Genomic DNA, 21,140 nt, shown 5'->3' on the forward strand with positions numbered 1-21,140 from the left:
TGGGTGTTGTGTACCTGCTGCACAGTATACACCTGAAGCTACCCTTTATTACTGGTGTTCTGTTTCTGTAATACAGGCATCTGCAGAAGTTAGAGTGTTTGTTGTGAGCCTCCTGCACTGTATACACCTGAAGCTACCCTTTACTACTGTTTTTTTATTTCTGTAATACAGGCATCTTCATCAGTTAGAGTGGGTGTTGTGTGCCTCCTGCACAGTATACACCTGAAGATACCCCTTATTGCTGGTGTTATGTTTCTGTAATACAGGCATCTGCATCAGTTAGAGTGGGCGTTGTGTGCCTCCTGCACAGTATACACCTGAAGCTACCCTTTATTACTGGTGTTCTGTTTCTGTAATACAGGCATCTGCATCAGTTAAAGTGGGTGTTGTGTGCCTCCTGCACAGTATACATCTGAAGATACCCCTTATTACTAGTGTTCTGTTTCTGTGATACAGGCATCTGCAGAAGTTAGAATGGGTGTTGTGTGCCTCCTGCACGGTATACACCTGAAGCTACCCTTTATTACTGGTGTTCTGTTTCTGTAATACAAGCACCTACATCAGTTAGAGTGGGTGTTGTGTACCTCCTGCACAGTATACACCTGAAGCTACCCTTTATTACTGGTGTTCTGTTTCTGTAATACAGGCATCTGCAGCAGTTAAAGTGGGTGTTGTGTACCTCCTGCACAGTATACACCTGAAGCTACCCTTTATTACTGGTGTTCTGTTTCTGTAATACAGGCATCTGCAGAAGTTAGAGTGTTTGTTGTGAGCCTCCTGCACAATATACACCTGAAGCTACCCTTTATTACTGGTGTTCTGTTTCTGTAATACAGGCATCTGCATCAGTTAGAGTGAGTGTTGTGTGCCTCCTGCACAGTATACACCTGAAGCTACCCTTTATTACTGGTGTTCTATTTCTGTAATACAGGCATCTTCATCAGTTAAAGTGTGTGTTGTGTGCCTCCTGCACAGTATACACCTGAAGATACCCTTTATTGCTGGTGTTCTGTTTCTGTAATACAGGCATCTGCATCAGTTAGAGTGGGTGTTGTGTGCCTCCTACACAGTATACACCTGAAGATACCCCTTATTGCTGGTGTTATGTTTCTGTAATACAGGCATCTTCATCAGTTAAAGTGTGTGTTGTGTGCCTCCTGCACAGTATACACCTGAAGCAACCCTTTATTGCTGGTGTCCTGTTTCTGGTAATACAGGCATCTGCAGAAGTTAGAGTGGGTGTTGTGTGCCTCCTGCACAGTATACACCTGAAGATTCCCCTTATTGCTGGTGTTCTGTTTCTGTAATACAGGCATCTGCATCAGTTAGAGTGGGTGTTGTGTGCCTCCTGCACAGCATACACCTGAAGCGACCCTTTATTACTGGTGTTCTGTTTCTGTAATACAGGCATCTGCAGCAGTTAAACTGGGTGTTGTGTACCTCCTGCACAGTATACACCTGAAGCTACCCTTTATTACTGGTGTTCTGTTTCTGTAATACAGGCATCTGCAGAAGTTAGAGTGTTTGTTGTGAGCCTCCTGCACAGTATACACCTGAAGCTACCCTTTATTACTGGTGTTCTATTTCTGTAATACAGGCATCTTCATCAGTTAGAGTGGGTGTTGTGTGCCTCCTGCACAGTATACACCTGAAGATACCCCTTATTGCTGGTGTTATGTTTCTGTAATACAGGCATCTGCATCAGTTAGAGTGGGTGTTGTGCGCCTCCTGCGCAGTATACACCTGAAGCTACCCTTTATTACTGGTGTTCTGTTTCTGTAATACAGGCATCTGCAGAAGTTAGAGTGTTTGTTGTGAGCCTCCTGCACAGTATACACCTGAAGCTACCCTTTACTACTGGTGTTCTATTTCTGTAATACAGGCATCTGCAGAAGTTAGAATGGGTGTTGTGTGCCTCCTGCACAGTATACACCTGAAGCTACCCTTTATTACTGGTGTTCTGTTTCTGTAATACAAGCACCTACATCAGTTAGAGTGGGTGCCATGTGCCTCCTGCACAGTATTCACCTGAAGATCCCTTATTACTAGTGTTCTTTTTCTGTAATACAGGCATCTGCATCAGTTAGAGTGGGTGTTGTGCGCCTCCTGCACAGTATACACCTGAAGATAACCCTTATTGATGGTGTTCTGTTTCTGTAATACAGGCATCTGCAGCATTTACAGTGGGTGTTGTGTGCCTCCTGCACCGTATACACCTGAAGATACCCCTTATTAGGGATGAGCCGAACACCCCCCGGTTCGGTTCGCACCAGAACTTTCGAACGGACCCCAAATTCGAACGAACTTTAGAACCCCATTGACGTCTATGGGACTCGAACGTTCGAAATTAAAAGTGCTAATTTTAACGGCTAATATGCAAGATACTGTCCTAAAAAGGGTTTGGGGACCTGGCTCTTGCCCCAGGGGACATGGGTCAATGCCTAAAATGTTTTTAAAAATGGCCGTTTTGGCGGGAGCACTGATTTTAATGATGATTAAAGTGAAAAAAAAAGTGAAATATTCCTTTAAATATGGTGCCTGGGGGGTGTCTGTAGTATGCCTGTGAAGTGCCACGTGTTTCCCGTGTTTAGAACAGTCCCTGCACAAAATGACATTAAACAGAAATAACATCATTGAAAACTGCTTGTGGTTTTAATGTTATATCTGGTTCCTGCAATATGGTTGAAAACCATTGAGAAAAATGGCATGGGTAGCCCTACCTGCCCATTACCAGCCCCTTTGGGTCTTGTACGCATATCAAGGGGAACCCTGTACCCATATTAAAAAAAGGAAATGTGTGTGGCCCCCAGGCCCTATATACTCAGAACAGCAGTATACAGGCGGTGCAAACAAGACAGGGACTGTGTAGGTTTGTTGTGTTAAGTTGAATCTGTTTGTCATTTTCAACTGGTACATTTTTAAAGTGTAGCTCCAGTCAAAAAAACTATTTTTAAGCTTTCTGGAAAACATAGGGAAGGGTTATCACCCCTGTATAATTTGTTTTGTCGTACATCTTTTTTCATCTCACTTGCTGTTGTCTCCTTCCGTTTGCAAGTAGGAGATGTTTGTAAGTTGGATGTTTGAAAGTAGGGGCCTGCCCTATATGCTCTGCAGAAATGGAGGAACAAGGTGTTGGTTTTGCCACAACATTGTAAGCCCTCAAAGTGACTCTTGCTGGGCGCTGGAGCTCCCTGCTGTGAACGATTATATCAAGAATTGTAATTACATGCCATTGTTGAACAGTGGTAGAAAAATTGACCTTTGGTGGTTGTGGTGCTGGTGCCACAACACTATAAGTCCTCACAGTTACTCTGGGTGGGCACAGGAACGGGCCCTCCTGTGAAATATTATATCAAGAATTGTAATTACATGTCCCTGTTAAACAGGGGCAGAAAAATTGGGCCTTAGGCACTGGTGCTGGTGCCACCACACTGCAACCTCTCCCATATACTCTAGTTTTATTGCAGGAATTAGCCCTGCTGCAAAGCATTGCATCAAAAATTGTACTTAAACGCCCCTGTTAAACAGGGGCAGAAAAATTGGGCCTTAGGCACTGGTGCTGGTGCCACAACACTGCAACCTCTCCCATATACTCTAGTTTTATTGCAGGAATTAGCCCTGCTGCAAAGCATTGCATCAAAAATTGTACTTAAACGCCCCTGTTAAACAGGGGCAGAAAAATTGGGCCTTAGGCACTGGTGCTGGTGCCACGACACTGCAACCTCTCCCATATACTCTAGTTTTATTGCAGGAATTAGCCCTGCTGCAAAGCATTGCATCAAAAATTGTACTTAAACGCCCCTGTTAAACAGGGGCAGAAAAATTGGGCTAATGGCATCACCCAGAACCAGAAATGTTCTTCCAACATATCAGCGGAGGAGGAAGAGGATAGATAATCAACATAACAGGACAGTCACTCAGCATCAGCATAGGCAGTCTTGAAGGGATGTGATATTTCAAAAAAAATTATTCGGTTACATCAGCTTCAGGTGCTTGGTAGCTGTGGGTGATCCAAGACTGATTCATCTTGATGAAGGTCAGTCGATCAACTGATTCGGTGGACAGGCGCACCCTGTGATCGGTAACAAAGCCACCAGCAGCACTGAAGGTGCGTTCCGAAAGAATGCTGGATGCAGGACAGGCCCGTAGCTCAATTGCATACTGTGCAAGCTCTGGCCAGTGATCCATCTTCAAGACCCAGTAAGCCAGAGGATTTTCGGTGGGAAAGGTGTCCAAGTCTGACCTTGCCCCTAGGTATTCCTGCACCATGTAAATCAGACGCTGGCGATGGTTGCTGGAACCGATCATACCTTGGGGCTGCGGACTAAAAAATTATCTGAAAGTATCAGTCAGACGGCCACCTTCTCCACCGCTCCTTCTGACCGATGCCTCAGCAACACGTTGTCCAGGACCAAGAGTTTGTAACCTCCCAGTCTCTGGGAACGCGTTGCACAGACCTTTCTGCAAGGCCTCCCGGAGATGTCTCATCCTCTGCTCCCTCTGCGATGGCAAGATAAGGTCGGCAACCTTACCCTTGTACCGTGCATCAAGGAGAGTGGCCAGCCAGTAATGGTCCCTCTCCTTGATCCGAAGAATACGAGGATCCTTCCGCAGGCTTTGCAGGATCAGGGAGGCCATGCAGCGTAGGTTAGCTGAGGCATTCGGTCCGGAGTCCTCTGGGTCACTAAGGGCAACATGATCCGCAGCTACCTCCTCCCAGCCACGTACAAGTCCACGTGTTTCTTGGGACTGTAAATCATCCCTACAAGACTGCTGCTGCTGCTGCTGCTGCTGCTGCTGAGTGCCAGCCTCCACCTCCATGCTGACACAATCATCCTCCTCCTCCTCTTCCTCCTCCTCATCCTCTTCCTGTGTGATGGGTGGCACAGCAGGAACACTGTCTGGATAAAGGGGGCCTTGAGAGGCAAGGAAGTCCTCCTCCTCCTGCCTCTGTTCTGCCTCAAGTGCCCTATCCATTATTCCACGCAGCGTATGCTCCAAGAGGTGGACAAGAGGTACAGTGTCACTGATGCATGCACTGTCACTGCTCACCATCCTTGTGGCCTCCTCAAATGGTGACAGGACAGTGCATGCATCCCTGATCATGCCCCACTGGCGTGGTGAGAAAAACCGAGCTCCCCTGACCCTGTCCTGGTGCCGTAGTCGCACAGGTACTCATTGATGGCCCTCTGTTGCGTGTGCAGCCGCTGCAGCATGGCCAACGTTGAGTTCCACCTGGTGGGCATGTCACATATAAGGCGGTTCTTGGGCAGGTTTAACTCCTTTTGGAGCTCAGCCAGCCGAGCACAGGCATTAAATGATCGGCGGAAATGCACACAGACTTTCCTGGCCTGCTTCAGTACATCCTGTAAGCCGGGGTACCTGCCCAAGAACCGCTGCACCACCAGGTTAAGGACGTGAGCTACACTGGGCACATGGGTCAGTTGTCCCTGTCGGAGGGCGGAGAGGAGGTTGGTGTCATTGTCACAAACCACCATTCCTGGCTTAAGCTGGCGTGGCGTCAACCACCTCTCGGCCTGCCCCTGCAGAGCTGACAAAACATCCGCCCCAGTGTGGCTCCTGTCCCCCAAACAAACCAGCGCAAGCACGGCATGGCATTGTTTTGCCTGCGTACTTGCGTAGCCCCTGGAACGCTTACGGAGCACCGCTGGTTCTGAGGACAGAGCACTGGAAGAGGCCATGGAGGAAGAAGAAGAGGAGGGGGTGGAGGAGAGAGGTGTGTCACAACCAATAGTAGCATTTTGGAGGCGTGGTGGCGGAACAACCTCCAACACTACTGCACTTTGTCCTGCATCCTTCCCAGCTGCCAGAAGAGTGATCCAATGGGCCATGAAAGACAGGTAACGTCCCTGTCCATGCCTGCTGGACCATGAGTCAGCGGTAATATGCACCTTACCGATAACCGCCCTGTTCAGCGAGGCAAGGGTATTGCCTTCCACATGCCGGTAGAGAGCCGGAATCGCCTTCCGTGAGAAAAAGTGGCGTTTGGGGGCCTGCCACTGAGGAACCGCACATTGTACAAACTCACGGAAGGGGGCCGAGTCTACCAACTGAAAAGGCAGCAGTTGAAGTGCTAGCAATTTAGCCAAGCTAGCATTTAACCGCTGGGCATGTGGATGGCTGGGAGTGAACTTCTTTCGCCGGTCCAGCAGCTGGGGCAGGGACATTTGCCTGCTATAATCGGACGTGGGTGTACCGCTAGCAGAGTTCCCGGAAGCACTTGGTTGTGACACACCTAATTCTACACCTTCATTCCTCTCAGAGCAGGTTTCAGAGAGGACTGAAGGTCTAGTGGGGTTGGAGATGCCAGCTGATGAGGAGCAAGGAGAGGTCCGCTTTGTTCTTTGGTGTGGGTCTTTGAGGTACGCTTGCCAACGAGCTGCATGGCAGGTCAATATGTCTGGTCAAGCATGTGGTGCCCAAGCGGCTGATGTTTTGGACACGCGAGATACACTTGAGACATATGTTGCAAATAGCAGCGGTGCGATCTGATGCACTCGTCTCAAAAAAGGTCCACACCAAAGAACTTTTAGAATAACGCGCAGAGGCAGCGCCCTGCACAGGCGGAGCTCTGTGGTGTGATTCAGTCGGTGTGCTGCCCCTAAGCTGGCTCCCGGAGGGCATCCTGCCTCGTTGGACATGTGCCTCCTCCTCCTCCTCTCTCCTATCAGGCACCCACGTGGAGTCAGTGCCCTCGTCACCCCCTCCTTCTTCATCACTGGAGCAAACCTGGCAGTATGCTGCAGCTGATGGAACATGACTGCCAGATTGCTCTCCTTCTTGAGCATCCCCTCTCTCTGCCCTCACGCTACTGCCTTCCTCTAGCTGGGTGTCATCAACAGAGCCTTAAGAACACTGGGCATCCTCCTGGAGCATGTACCCAACACTGTGCTCAAAGAGTTCAGGAGACTCCTCAGGAGGACGTGGTGGGTCTAGGGAAGGAGTCACTGATGATGACATTGAGAGGAGGGAAGACGATGCGTTGGCAGCTGCTTTGCTAGTACCCTGAGACTGGGTGAGAGAGGATGAGGAGGATGAAGAGGGCTTGGTCATCCACTCTACCAAGTCGTTGGCATGTTGCGGTTCAACATGTCCAGCTGCCGAAAAGAAGGACAAGCGTGTCCCATGGCCACGTGCTGATGACAATGCACCGCGCCCACGACCAGCACTGTTGTCTCTAGACACAGAGCCTGCTTGTCCTCTTTTATCGGCTCGCGCCTGTCTGCCTCTCCTTGCTGGCCTTCCAGACATGGTAATGGCCTGAAGGGAGTTGGGTAAAACAGCAGTGTAATGGAGTCACACAACACCCACTAAGCCCTGCAGATGGCTCTATTAGGCCGCGTACACACGCGGGGACTGTTCGCTCAACTTTGTCCGTCAAACAGTTTCAGCGAACAGTCCGCTCAAAATTAGCATGGACGGACTTGCCCACACACGACGAACGAACAGTTTGCTGAAACCGTGCGCGATGATGTGAACGGCACGTACGACGGGATGGAAAATACGACGTCCTATACACTGCATTACAACTTTCGGCGTGTAAATCCTTTCTGAGCATGCGCGGAACTTAGTTTGACGAACAAGCCTACACACGAGGGGACTGTTCGCTGAAACCAAGTTTCAGCGGACAGTTTTTCGGAATTTCCGAAAAACTTTGTTCAGCAGACTGTTCGCTGAAACTGTCCGCTGAAAGCCCACACACGGGCGGACTGTCCGCCGAAACACTGTTCAGCGGACAAAGTTGGGCGAACAGTCCCCGCGTGTGTACGCGGCCTTAGAGAACAGCAATAAACGGTAGATACAGGTGTATATTGTGCTGGAGTCACACAACACCCACTAACTCCTGCAGATGCCTCTATTATAGAACACCAGAGATAAAGGGGTATACTGTAATTGAGTCACACAACACCCACTAAGCCCTGCAGATGCCTCTATTAGAGAACAGCAATAAAGGGTAGATACAGGTGTATATTGTGCTGGAGGCACAAAAAACCCACTAACTCCTGCAGATGCCTTTTTTATAGAACCCCAGAGATAAAGGGGTATATACAGATGTATACTGTGCTGTGCTGGAGGCACACACAACTTCCAATAACTCCTGCAGATGGCAAGTGGGCTCAAATAGAGAAGAGCTATGTAGGTGGATATAGCGGTGTGTACTGGGTACAGAGCACGCAGACAGCACGCACAAGCTCCTAACACTACTGACTGCAAGCTCTATTATAAAAGATAGATCACTAGCTATATAGGTGAGGTGAATATAGCGGTGTATACTGGGGTCAGGGCACACAGGCAACAACCACTACACAACAGCAAGATCGAAAATCGGCCGAAAACGATCGGTGTGTACTGTGTTGAAGGTACACAGAACACCCACTAACTGCTTCAGATGCCAACACACTACACTAGGCCGCCGCGCTGGCGGCCTTATATAGTGTGGGCCGTGTACTACACAGCCTGAGCTATGATTGGCCACAGGCATCCTGCCTGTGGCCAATCATGGCTCTCCTCGCTGCTGGCGCTGTGATTGGCCAAGCATGCGGGGTCACAGTGCATGCTTGGCCAATCATGAGCCAGCAATGCAATGCGATGACGCAGTGCATTGTGGGCCGTGAGCGCCACACGAATTTGGCGCGAACGGCCCATAACGTTCGGAATTCGCCGAACGGGCGAACAGCCGATGTTCGAGTCGAACGTATGTTCGACTCGAATACGAAGCTCATCGCTACCCCTTATTGCTGGTGTTGTTTTGTTTCTGTAACACAGGCAGGCAGCTGCAGTAATTACAGTTGGTGTACTGTGGCATCTGCTTAGTGTGCACCTAAAGCTGCCCAATTGCTGGTTTTCCCATCTCCCTGCAGGCCATTACTATATCTGGAAAGCCAACAAGGAGAGGCAGACAGTCACGAGCCAATTAAAGAGGGCAAGCAGGCTCTGTGTCTAGGGACAACAGTGCTGGTCGTGGACGCGGTGCATCGTCATCAGCACGTGGCCATGGGACACGCTTGTCCTTATTTTCGGCAGCTGAACGTGTTGAGCTGCATCATGCCGAAGACCTGGTAGAGTGGATGACCAAGCCCTCCTCATCCTCCTCATCCTCTCTCACCCAGGCTCAGGGTACTAGCAAAGCAGCTGCCAACGCATCCTCTTCCCTCATCTTAATGTCATCAGTCACTCCTTCCTTAGACCCACCATGTCCTCCTGAGGAGTCCCCCGAACTGTTTGAGCACAGTGTTGGGTACATGCTCCAGGAGGATGCCCAGTGTTCTTAAGGCTCTGTTGATGACACCCAGCTAGAGGAAGGCAGTAGCGTGAGGGCAGAGAGAGGGGATGCTCAAGAAGGAGAGCAATCTGGCAGTCATGTTCCATCAGCTGCAGCATACTGCCAGGTTTGCTCCAGTGATGAAGAAGGAGGGGGTGACGAGGGCACTGACTCCACGTGGGTGCCTGATAGGAGAGAGGAGGAGGAGGAGGCACATGTCCAACGAGGCAGGATGCCCTCTGGGGGCCAGCTTAGGGTCAGCACACTGACTGAATCACACCGAAGAGCTCCGCCTGTGCAGGGCACTGCCTCTGCGTGTTATTTTAAAAGTTCTTTGGTGTGGGCCTTTTTTGAGACCAGTGCATCAGATCGCACCGCTGCTATTTGCAACATATGTCTCAAGCGTATCTCATGTGGTCAAAACATCAGCTGCTTGGGCACCACACGCTTGACCAAACATATGTTGACCTGCCATGCAGCTTGTTGGCAAGCGTACCTTAAAGACCCACACCAAAGAACAAAGCGGACCTCCCCTTGCTGCTCATCAGCTGGGATCTCCAACCCCACTAGACCTACAGTCCTCTCTGAAACCTTCACTGAGAGGAATAAAGGTGTAGAATTAGATGTGTCACAGCCAAGTACTTGCGAGCACTCTGCTAGCAGTACACCGATGTCTGATTGTAGCAGGCAAATTTCCCTGCTGGACCATCGAAAGAAGTTCACTCCCAGCCATCCACATGCCCAGCGGTTGAATGCTAGCTTGGCTAAATTGCTAGCACTTCAACTGCTGCCTTTTCAGTTGGTAAACTCGGCCCCCTTCCGTGAGTTTGTGCAATGTACGGTTCCTCAGTGGTAGGTTCCCAAACGCTGGCATGTGGAAGGCAATGTCCATGCCTCGCTGGACAGGGCGGTTAGCGGTAATGTGCATATTACCGCTGACTCATGGTCCAGCAGGCATGGACAGGGACGTTACCTATCTTTCACCAGCGGTGGTCCATAGGCGTTCAAGGGGCTACGCAAGTACGCAGGCAAAAAGATGCCATGCAGTACTTGAGCTGGTTTGTTTGGGGGGATAGGAGCCACACTGGGGCAGATATTTTATCAGCTCTGCAGGGGCAGGGCGAGAGGTGGTTGATGCCACGCCAGCTTAAGCCAGGAATGGTGGTTTGCGACAATGGCACCAACCTACTCTCCGCCCTCCAACAGAGACAACTGCTCCATGTGCCCTGTGTGGCTCACGTCCTTAACCTGGTGGTGCAGCAGTTCTTGGGCAGGTGCCCAGGCTTACAGGATGTCTTGAGGCAGGCCACAAGGATGGTGAGCAGTGACAGTGCATGCATCATTGAAACTATACCTCTTGTCCACCTGTTGGAGCATACGCTGCATGGAATAATGCACTTGAGGCAGAACAGAGGCAGGAAGAGGAGGACTTCCTTGCCTCTCAAGGTCCCCTTTATCCAGACAGTGTTCCTGCTGTCCCACCCATCACACAGGAAGAGGACGAGGAGGAGGAGGAGGATTGTGTCAGCATGGACGTGGAGCCTGGCACTCAGCATCAGAAGCAGCAGTCTTTTAGGGATGATTTACAGTCCCAAAAAACCCGTGGATTTGTACGTGGCTGGGAGGAGTTGGCTGCGGATCATGTTGTCCTTAGTGGCCCAGAGGACTCTGGACAAAATGCCTCAGCTAACCTACACTGCATGGCCTCCCTGATCCTGCAAAGCCTGCGGAAGGATCCTTGTATTCTTTGGATCAAGGAGAGGGACCATTACTGGCTGGCCACTCTCCTTGATACATGGTACAAGGGTAAGGTTGCGGACCTTATCTTGCCGTCGCAGAGGGAGCAGAGGATGAGATATCTCTGGGAGGTCTTGCAAAAAGGTCTGTGCAACACGTTCCCAGAGACTGGGAGGTTACAAGCTCCTGGTCCTGGACAACGTGTTCCCGAGGCTTCGGTCAGTCAAAGAAGGAACGGTGGAGAAAGTAGCAAACATCGCCAGCGTCTGATTTACATGGTGCAGGAATACCTAGGGGCAAGGTCAGACTTGGACAGCTTTCCCACCGAAAATCCTCTGGCTTACTGGGTCTTGAGGATGGATCACTGGCCAAAGCTTGCACAGTATGCAATTGAGCTACTGGCCTGTCCTGCATCCACCGATCACAGGGTGCGCCTGTCCACCGACTCGGTTGATTGACTGACCTTCATAAAGATGAATCAGTCTTGGATCACCACCATCTACCAAGCACCTGAAGCTGATGTAACCAAATATTTTTTTTTTAAATGTCACATCCCTTCAAGACTGCCTATGCTGATGCTGAGTAACTGTCCTGTTATGTTGATTGTCTATCCTTTTCCTCCTCCGCTGATATGTTGGAAGAACATTTCTGGTTCTGGGTGATGCCATCAGCCCAATTTTTCTGCCCCTGTTTAACAGGGGCGTTTAATTACAATTTTTGATGCAATGCTTTGCAGCAGGGCTAATTCCTGCAATAAAACTAGAGTATATGGGAGAGGTTGCAGTGTCGTGACACCAGCACCAGTGCCTAAGGCCCAATTTTTCTGCCCCTGTTTAACAGGGGCGTTTAATTACAATTTTTGATGCAATGCTTTGCAGGAGGGCCCGTTCCTGTGCCCACCCAGAGTAACTGTGAGGACTTATAGTGTTGTGGCACCAGCACCACAACCACCAAAGGTCAATTTTTCTACCACTGTTCAACAATGGCATGTAATTACAATTCTTGATATAATCGTTCACAGCAGGGCGCTCCAGTGCCCACCAAGAGTCACTTTGAGGGCTTACAATGTTGTGGCAAAACCAACACCTTGTTCTGCCATTTCTGCAGAGCATATAGGGCATGCCCCTACTTTCAAACATCCAACTTACAAACATCTCCTACTTGCAAACGGAAGGAGACAACAGCAAGTGAGATGAAAAAAGACGGCAAAACAAATTATACATAAGCCTTCCCTATGTTTTTCAAAAAGCTCAAAAATATTTTTTTTGACTGGAGCTACACTTTAAAAATGTACCAGTTGAAAATTACAAACAGATTCAACTTAACACAACAAACCTACACAGTCCCTGTCTTGTTTGCACCTCCTGTATACTGCTGTTCTGAGTATATAGGGCCCGGGGGCCACACGTATTTCCTTTTTTTTAATATGGGTACGGGGTTCCCCTTAATATGCGTACAAGACCCAAAGGGGCTGGTAATGGGCAGGGAGGGCTACCCATGCCATTTTTCTCAATGATTTTCAACCATATTGCAGGAACCAGATATAACATTAAAACCGCAAGCAGTTTTAAATTATGTTATTTCCATTAAATGTCATTTTGTGCAGGGCCTGTTCTAAACACGGGAAACACGTGGCACTTCACAGGCATACTACAGACACCCCCAGGCACGATATTTAAAGGAATATTTCACTTTTTTTTTTTTCACTTTAATCGTCATTAAAATCAGTGCTCCCGCCAAAATGGCCATTTTTAAAAACATTTTAAGCATTGACCCATGTTCCCTGGGGCAGGAGCCAGGTCCCCAAACCCTTTTTAGGACAGCATCTTGCATATTAGCCGTTAAAATTAGCACTTTTAATTTCGAACGTTCGAGTCCCATAGACTTCAATAGGGTTCTAAAGTTCGTAAGAATTTGGGGTCCGTTCGAAAGTTCTGGTGCGAACCGAACCGGGGGGTGTTCGGCTCATCCCTACCTAACACCAACATTCCCTGGTTGAACTTTGAGATCACCTTCATGGCTCCACTTAACCCAGTGTTTCTCAAATCCAGTCCTCAGGCCCCCCCAACAGGTCATGTTTTCAGGATTTCCCTCAGATGAAACGGCTGTGGTAATTGCTAAGGCAGTGAAACTGATCAAATCACCTGTGAAAAATAATGGAAAACCTGAAAACATGACCTGTTGGGGGGCCCTGAGGACTGGATTTGAGAAACACTGACTTAACCTAAAAGGAATCCTTTGGCCCTTCTCCAAAACCAACCACACCCTCCTCAAAAAGAACACAATAATTGGCAATTTTGTGCATCTATGGTATAAGATTAAAGATAACTTTACTCTCCTCACAAATACCTCCCCTAGCTTCATACCGTGATCCCAGGTTTCCTATTGCCTTTCAGGATCCCAGTCTTTTTCTGGCCTGGATTCAGAGGGGACTTACCACATTAAATCACTGGTTTTTAATTCAAAATTCCTCCCTTTTGATGAGCTGCAAACCAAATTCGATTTACCCCCTCAGAAATTTCACATTACATATTAATTCGGGACTTTTACTCAACTCACTACGCACTTCAAATGACCCCTCCTAGCACAGTGTTTGAACACATTTGCATATCATCTTCTAGAGATAAAGGCTTAATTTCTCAATTGTATAGCTACCTCAATAATCTCGTTCAACCTGAAAAATCAGGCCCAATGTTGCGTTGGGAATCTGAACTAGGCTGCTCCTTTTCCCTAGATACATGGTCGCACATGATCGAGAACCTCCGCAAATGCAATCATGCGACTGCCTTTAGAGAATCCCCACTTAAATTACTCAATAGATGGTATACCTCTAAAATCCATTAATTTTACCCCGCTACCTCCCCGAGCTGTTTTAGAGGCTGCTCCGAGGAGGGTGACTATTTACATATATTCTGGAGCTGCATGACTCGCAGTGGTTGACAGACTTGAGAAATCCCTTAAAAAAAGATCACCCTAACTCCTTAGATCTGTCTACTATATGCCACTGTTCCTGATATCCCCCCCGTAACAGATTAATCCACTCACTGGTTAGCACCATCCAATGGATGATTGCATTTAATTGGAGATCGCAGAACCTACCTTGGCCTCAAATGGAATCTAGAATGGAAATTCTTAAATTATCAGAAAAAATCCACCATACATTAAATGATAGTATGCATACCTATACTAATAAATGGATTTATTGGTCTTCAGCCACTGACTATACCTCATAATGTTTTTTGTTGTCCCTATTGACAGCACCTCACGCTACACCAACCATTCCTCCTGCTTAATATGTACAATTATTGTATTTTATTCCTTCTTCTTCTTTGAAATAGCAATGCTCTCCCGGATGTGTATGTGTGTAATATACAGTATGACACCATGATTGCTGAGTGCACTGCTGACTGATTCTGCAGCTGTCTTTTGTCAGTGTAGGGACAGGACGCTGTGTGGAGCAGGGACAGTCAGTTTAATCCCTAGCTATTACTATTAGGTCCACAAAGGTCCTTTTAAGGACTGGTATAGGTGTACAGTATATAGGGTGCTGGTGATTGCAGAGTGCACTGCTGACCGATTCTGCTGCTGTGTGGAGCAGGGACAGTCAGTTTAATCCCTAGCTATTACTATTAGGTCCACAAAGGTCCTTTTAAGGACTGGTATAGGTGTACAGTATATAGGGTGCTGGTGATTGCAGAGTGCACTGCTGACCGATTCTGCAGCTCTTTTGTCCGTGTAGGCACTGAGGGACAGTCTGCAAATCACTAGCTACTAGGTCCACAAAGGTCCTTTTAAGGACTGGTATAGGTGTACAGTATATAGGGTTGTACACGTATAATCTACTTTCTTTCACATATAGAAAGAATATTATACTTGACTGCTGCCCCATTCTGCAGCTGTCTTTTATCAGTGTAGGGACTGAGGCACAGTCTGTAAATCACTAGCTACTAGGTCCACAAAGGTCCTTTTAAGGACTGGTATAGGTGCTACTATTTGGTGTGCAGTATATAGGTGCGTAATACACGTATAAAATACGTGCACTTATAGAAAGCATAGTATAGTGCATTTCCACTGTGCAGCATTGTGACTCCTGAGTGGTTCTGCAGCGATACTACAAAGAGTGACAAACGCAATAAAAAAAAGTATTATAACTGGTGTGATAGACCAGTGGCCCCCAAAAATGACAGATTGAAGCGGGGTGTTATTTACCTTCTTCCACATACAAACTGCACTTTTCGAGAGACTTTTGTCATTTAAAAAATGACAGGCAGATGAAGAGGCAGGCCCTTGTGCAGGAGTGGTTGGGGTAGGGCAGGAGCAACAGACTTGAGCCAAAGTGGCAAATTGCAGAAGGTGTGTGCGATTACGCCAGACTTGGTTGAGTGGCTCACTTAGCCTTTCTCTTCTGCACCCTCCTCATGCTCTCGATCTGCACCCTCTTCACTCTCTGCTGTATGCACCCCCAAAGACACTACCACCAACACCACCACCACCTTCCGCTTGAGTCACAGGAATTATTTTCCGATCCATCACAAGACATTACTGATGCGCAGCCACTCTTGGCATTGGATCAGGAAGAGGAGATAGCAACAACCGCCACTCAGCAGTCTGACGACAGTACCCAGATCAGCCCAAGGAGGAGGTTGGTCCCCTGTTGCTGCCTACTCCAAGATCTCTAATTATAGTGGTGGGGAAGGTGACGTCAATGATGGCGTGTCTAGTGATGTCACTTGGGTGCCCACAAGAGAGGAAGAGGAGGGGAGTTCAGAGGGAGATATGGACCAGCAGATAGTGAGGAGAAGCAGGCGGAACTTAGATTGCACAGGAGGGACAAAGCAGACTGCTAATGTATCAGGAGCGAGGCATCAACCATGTACGGTCACATCTGGTGCTCCCAGGATGCCGGCACATGGCTCCGCAGTGTGGGCTTTTTTAACCACTACAGATCCGCGCTATTGCCAAATGACGGCATTAGCGCGGACCTACATTTCCGGGACTACGTCTATTGACGTCGTCCCGGTTACGAGTGGCCTGCGCGCCCCCTGAGGGGCGCGCGCGGCGCGCTCTGTGATCGGCGAGTCCGTGAGACTCGCCTGATCACCGATCCGTGTAAGGGGTCGATCCTGACCCCTTATCACGTGATCAGCTGTCAGCCAATGACAGCTGATCATGTGATAGAACGGAGCCGGTAATCGGCTATTATTCCTCCTCGCGCTGACAGCGCGAGGAGAGAAAAAAAAAGCCGATCGCCGGCGGCCGTGATCGGGACATCAGTCCCGATCACGGCCATCAATACAAGGGACCACCTGCCACCTGCCTGTGCCCACCTGCCTCCCGCAGTGCCATCCTGAAATAAAATAAAAGCAAAAGTAAGTGCCCCCCGTCAGTGCCCCCCGTCAGTGCCCATAGTGCCCACAGTGCCACCCACAGTGCCACCCACAGTGCCACCCACAGTGCCACCCAATCTGCCTCAAAGGTGCTGCACCCCAGTGCCGCCCATCAGTGCCCAGCAGTGCCGCCCATCTGTGCCCAGCAGTGCCGCCCATCAGTGCCCAGCAGTGCCACCTATCAGAGCCACCTATCAGTGCCACCTATCAGTGCCCATCAGTCCCATCTATCTGTGGTACCTATCAGTGCCCATCCGTGCCACCCATCCGTGCCACTTATCCGTGCCACCCATCCGTGCCATCTTATCTGTGCCCATCTTTGCCCATCAGTGCCGCCTTATCTGTGCCCATCGGTGCCGCCTTATCTGTGCCTATTAGTGCCGCCTTAACTATGCCTATCAGTGCCCACCGGTGCAGCCTATCAGTGCCCACCAATGCAGCCCATCAGTGCCCACCAATGCAGCCCATCAGTGCCCACCAATGCAGCCTATCAGTGCCACCTAATCAGCGCACTTCAATGAAGGAGAAAAATGACCCGTTTGCAAAATTTTATAACAAACTATTAAAACATGATTTTTTTTTTTTTTGCATCTTTTTTTGTTTGTTTAGCAAAAAATAAAACTCCGAGCTGTAACTAAATACCACCAAAAGAAAGCTCTATTTGTGGGAAAAAAATGATAAAAATTTCATTTGGGTACAGTGTTGTATGACCGCGTAATTGTCACTCAAAGTGCATCAGCGCTGAAAGCTGAAAATTGGTCTGGGACTGAGGGGGGTTTAAGTGCCCAGTAAGCAAGTGGTTAACGTGTCCGCTGCTGACAATAGTGTTGCCATCTGCAATCTTTGCAGTCAACGCATAAGTCACGGTAAGCCCAACACTCACCTAGGGACGACCGCCTTAAGAAGGCACATGAGCTGCCATCACCAAACCCAGTGGCAGCAACGGAACCCACAAAGCCACACTCCAGGCTCTCACCATCCAGTCTCGTCTTCTACTTCTACTTCTCCTCTCTCCTCATAATTGTCCTCCACTCCACCTTCCATCATGCCATCCTCATGTTTTTCTGGAAAAAGGCAGTCTTCCATGGGCCAAATGTTCGAACGTAAAAAATGATGACGCGGGATAACCCTCTTGCCCAAAGGTTGACGGCTGGCTTGTCAGAACTGATATCAAAATTGTGAAGTGTAAGCGCTAAGTGTATATAAATGTACCCTTAAATTTAGCAAAAAGTGAAAAAAGTTACTAATGTGTACATATACTTATAACAAATAAATGCAATGTGACCCCAGGTGTGGGAATGTCACAACGTGTATAAAAAACAAAAGACAAAAATATATATCAAAATATCCGAAAAAATTACCACCTTACTGTGACATGACCCCGAAACAGGGGGTGGCAAAAAAGTGTGCAGTGAACATCAACATAAATATAAAGACAGTAAAAAACACTAAAGTTCCTAGGTTGATGAAGCAAGAAGCATATAAAGTGCAAGTCCTAATAAACTCCAGTGTCCACAAGTGTCCCACTTTACTGTGGCCAGAAGTGATTTCACCCAGTGTGGCTCCCACCACCGTACGAAATACAGGCTTACCAGATGGATACGACTCAAGTAGTCATATGCCTAAGGGGTCAGTATTAGCTTGTAATCCAGGTTACTGGAACTTTAGACTCAGCATTCCACCATAGGGGGAGTCCAAACATGGACGATTCATGCGGTATCACAGGCTGCGTGTGGTCACCGTTTTTGTATGTATAAAAGGCTCCGGCAACAATTCAGCCATTAAAATAAAAAAGTAGAGCCGACATAGCGTAATAACGTTTTATAAAAAAAGGCTTTAATAAGAATAAAATATCAAACTCACATTTCCTTTATGATCAATAAGCATGTCAGAGGAAAGATAGGCAGTGGCGGAGTCCTCCCGACGCGTTTTCGACCTACAGGTCATCATCATTGTCAGAACTGATAGCCCGTCAACTACTGCCATATAAACTGGTGGACTCAGAGGCCTTTTCGAAAATTTGTGGCCATTGGAACACCACAATGGAAGGTCCCAGGAAGGAAGTATTTCTCACAGAAGGGCATCCCAGAGCTATATGGCCATGTTCAGCGGCAAGTGAATGTATCTCTGGCACACAGTGTCGGTGCCAAGATACATCTGACCACAGACACGTGGTCTAGTAAACACGGGCAGGGAAGGTATATCACTTTTACTGCCCACTGGATGAACCTTCTGATGGCCGTCAAGCATGTAACCCGTGGCACCCGTGTAGATTTGGTTTTACCGCCACGGATTGCATGCAGGCCTGGCTCTTCTTCTCCTCCTACTCCATTCTCCTCCCTCTCCTCCTCGGCTGACTCCTCCTTTTCCGCTGCTAGCGTCTCTTCCGCTGTGCCGCTCAAGCTCCCCAGAACCTATTCGACATGCCAGGTGAGACGTTGCCATGCTGTGCTGCGTCTGTTGTGCCTGGAAGCCAAGAGCCACACTGCTCCTACACTCCTTTCAGCTTTGTGTTCACAGGCAGATCAGTGGCTAACACTGTCCAATTTGACAGTTGGTAAAGTGGTGTGTGACAACGGTGACAATCTGCTTAGCATCATCAATGTATGTCACCATATTTTTATTACATGGTGTGTTTTTTTGCTTTGTTTTGTAGGTGATGTGGAAGAAGATTCCCGTTTTACCAGTGAAAGTGCCCAGATCCTGATTGGGGAGATAATGGGGTGCAATCAGGATTTGGAAAATATACAGCAAAACATCAATGATGTTAAAAATGAAATGAAGAACATCATTGATGTTTTGGGGAGAGTGTGAAACACAAAAAAATAGATAGGGTTTTATTTTTGCTATTTTAACCAAAAAATGTTGTATTTATCAAAATTCCAAATTTGGAAGATGCACCGAGTGTGTAAACATGCGCTATCTCCCATCATGGGGGATCAATGTACGTGTTTTGTGTAAAGTGTCTGAGATGAAGGGGTTGCAGCCCCAAAGCATGTACATTGATCCCCCATGATGGGAGATAGCACATGTTGACACACTGTGTGCATCTTTCAAATTTTGAATTTTCAGGGGTGACACCCCATGTGATGAAGGCAATATCAGCCCAGTTTGTACATACTCATGTCTGATATTGTCTTCACTTTTCAAAGTTGAACTTTGTAAGTTCCTGTGTTCAGTATTTTACGGTTTGATACATGCCTGTTTACACAAAAACAACAAGTAAACAAAATTCTGATTAAACTCTGTTTTTGATACACACAATTTCTTGATTTGTTGTAAAAACCTTTTTTAAACGCACATGTGAATGTGCTTGTATTAAAAAGTTTAATTATCAACAATGTGTGGCTTTCTTTTTCATTGCGCAAAAAATGTATTTGTAGTAAAATTTTAGTTTGTGCTGAGAAGGAGTGTGATTTACTAAAGGCAACTCCACTTTGCACTCCAAATGCAGTTTCAGGTGTACTTTTGCAGTGCACTTGTAGTGCATAGTGGATGTGCCTTTAGTAAAAAGCACCCACAGTGAGGTGTAAATTTGGACAATCATGTCATTTTCCTGCTATGGTGCTGAAAATTAGCACGATTTTGGTCAGTAATGCACTACATACATTAGTTACAAAAACAAGGTGTGTGTGTAGCAGACCCACAACATAATAAGATTATCTGAAGAAGAGACTGTCCCCTCATCTCACTCTGAACTTGGGTTTGCACTGTTGGTGAAAAAGGCACAACTTGAAAAAAACTGGCAAAGTGGGAGGCCACAGTCTGCCATTCCTGTGGCGTTGAAGGACACTGTGTAGTGAAACAAGAACAAAAATTTGTAATTTGACAAATCAACATTGCAAGCAGATTAGACACCCACATTTTTGGTCAAAATTTGTATAACATTTTGGGAACTGAGTATTTAAAGCCTAAAGTATAAGGTCCCCTTATGAGAGTCATCACCCCCCCATCCCCCCCATATGATGGGCCCTTGCTAAAAAATGAGGGGGGATGTTTTGGACAGGTAACCCTCTCCACTTGATTGAGAGCTGAATGCCTAAATAATGTGTGATACTTTGGGAAGCCCCTCCTTACTTACACTATTGGCAGCCTACCGGACAGGTAAGAAGTGTCATAATAACAAAAAGAAAACAAAATGGAAGCACATTTTGACATTCTGCTATTACATATCAAGATAATTAATATGTTAAAAAAAAAAACTAGCATTTGAAAGTATTGAGGCAGGCCCTTACACTACATGCTTTGGTGAACTCGTCCATAAATGTGATCATCAAAAAGGTAGGTATAGTGTGCATTGGGTTTGGTAAAGTCATCAGAAGATTGCTATCAGCTGAGCTAGCAGTTGGGGGGAGGGGGGTTCCTAATGAGTTTGGCACAACCAAAAAAAAATGTCACTCTGCATGAATTGAAGCACACACATCACATTTGTAGACATTTTAGGGGGTGTTTAGGGGAAAGCAATACTATGGAGCTGACAAAAGACATTGGTAAGTGACTAGACTATAGTTTTATGGGCCAAGAAGAGCATGGTGGGGAAGTTAGTGAGGCAAATCTGCATGAGGACAAAGGGGCAGAGCATATGAATTAGAACATATTGCAATGATGGTAATTAGGGAATGAGGAAAGAAATGCAAGACATTAGCAATCAGGAAATACATAGAATGTGATGTTAAAGGATAAAACTTAGCTTCATATAGTCCTTCTGCAGGACCTGAATGATGGTAGAACAG

This window comes from Lithobates pipiens, unplaced genomic scaffold (assembly GCF_037356315.1).
Source record: "Lithobates pipiens isolate NorthernLeopardFrog02 unplaced genomic scaffold, aLitPip1_a1.2 Scaffold_25, whole genome shotgun sequence".
Lineage (NCBI taxonomy): Eukaryota > Metazoa > Chordata > Amphibia > Anura > Ranidae > Lithobates > Lithobates pipiens.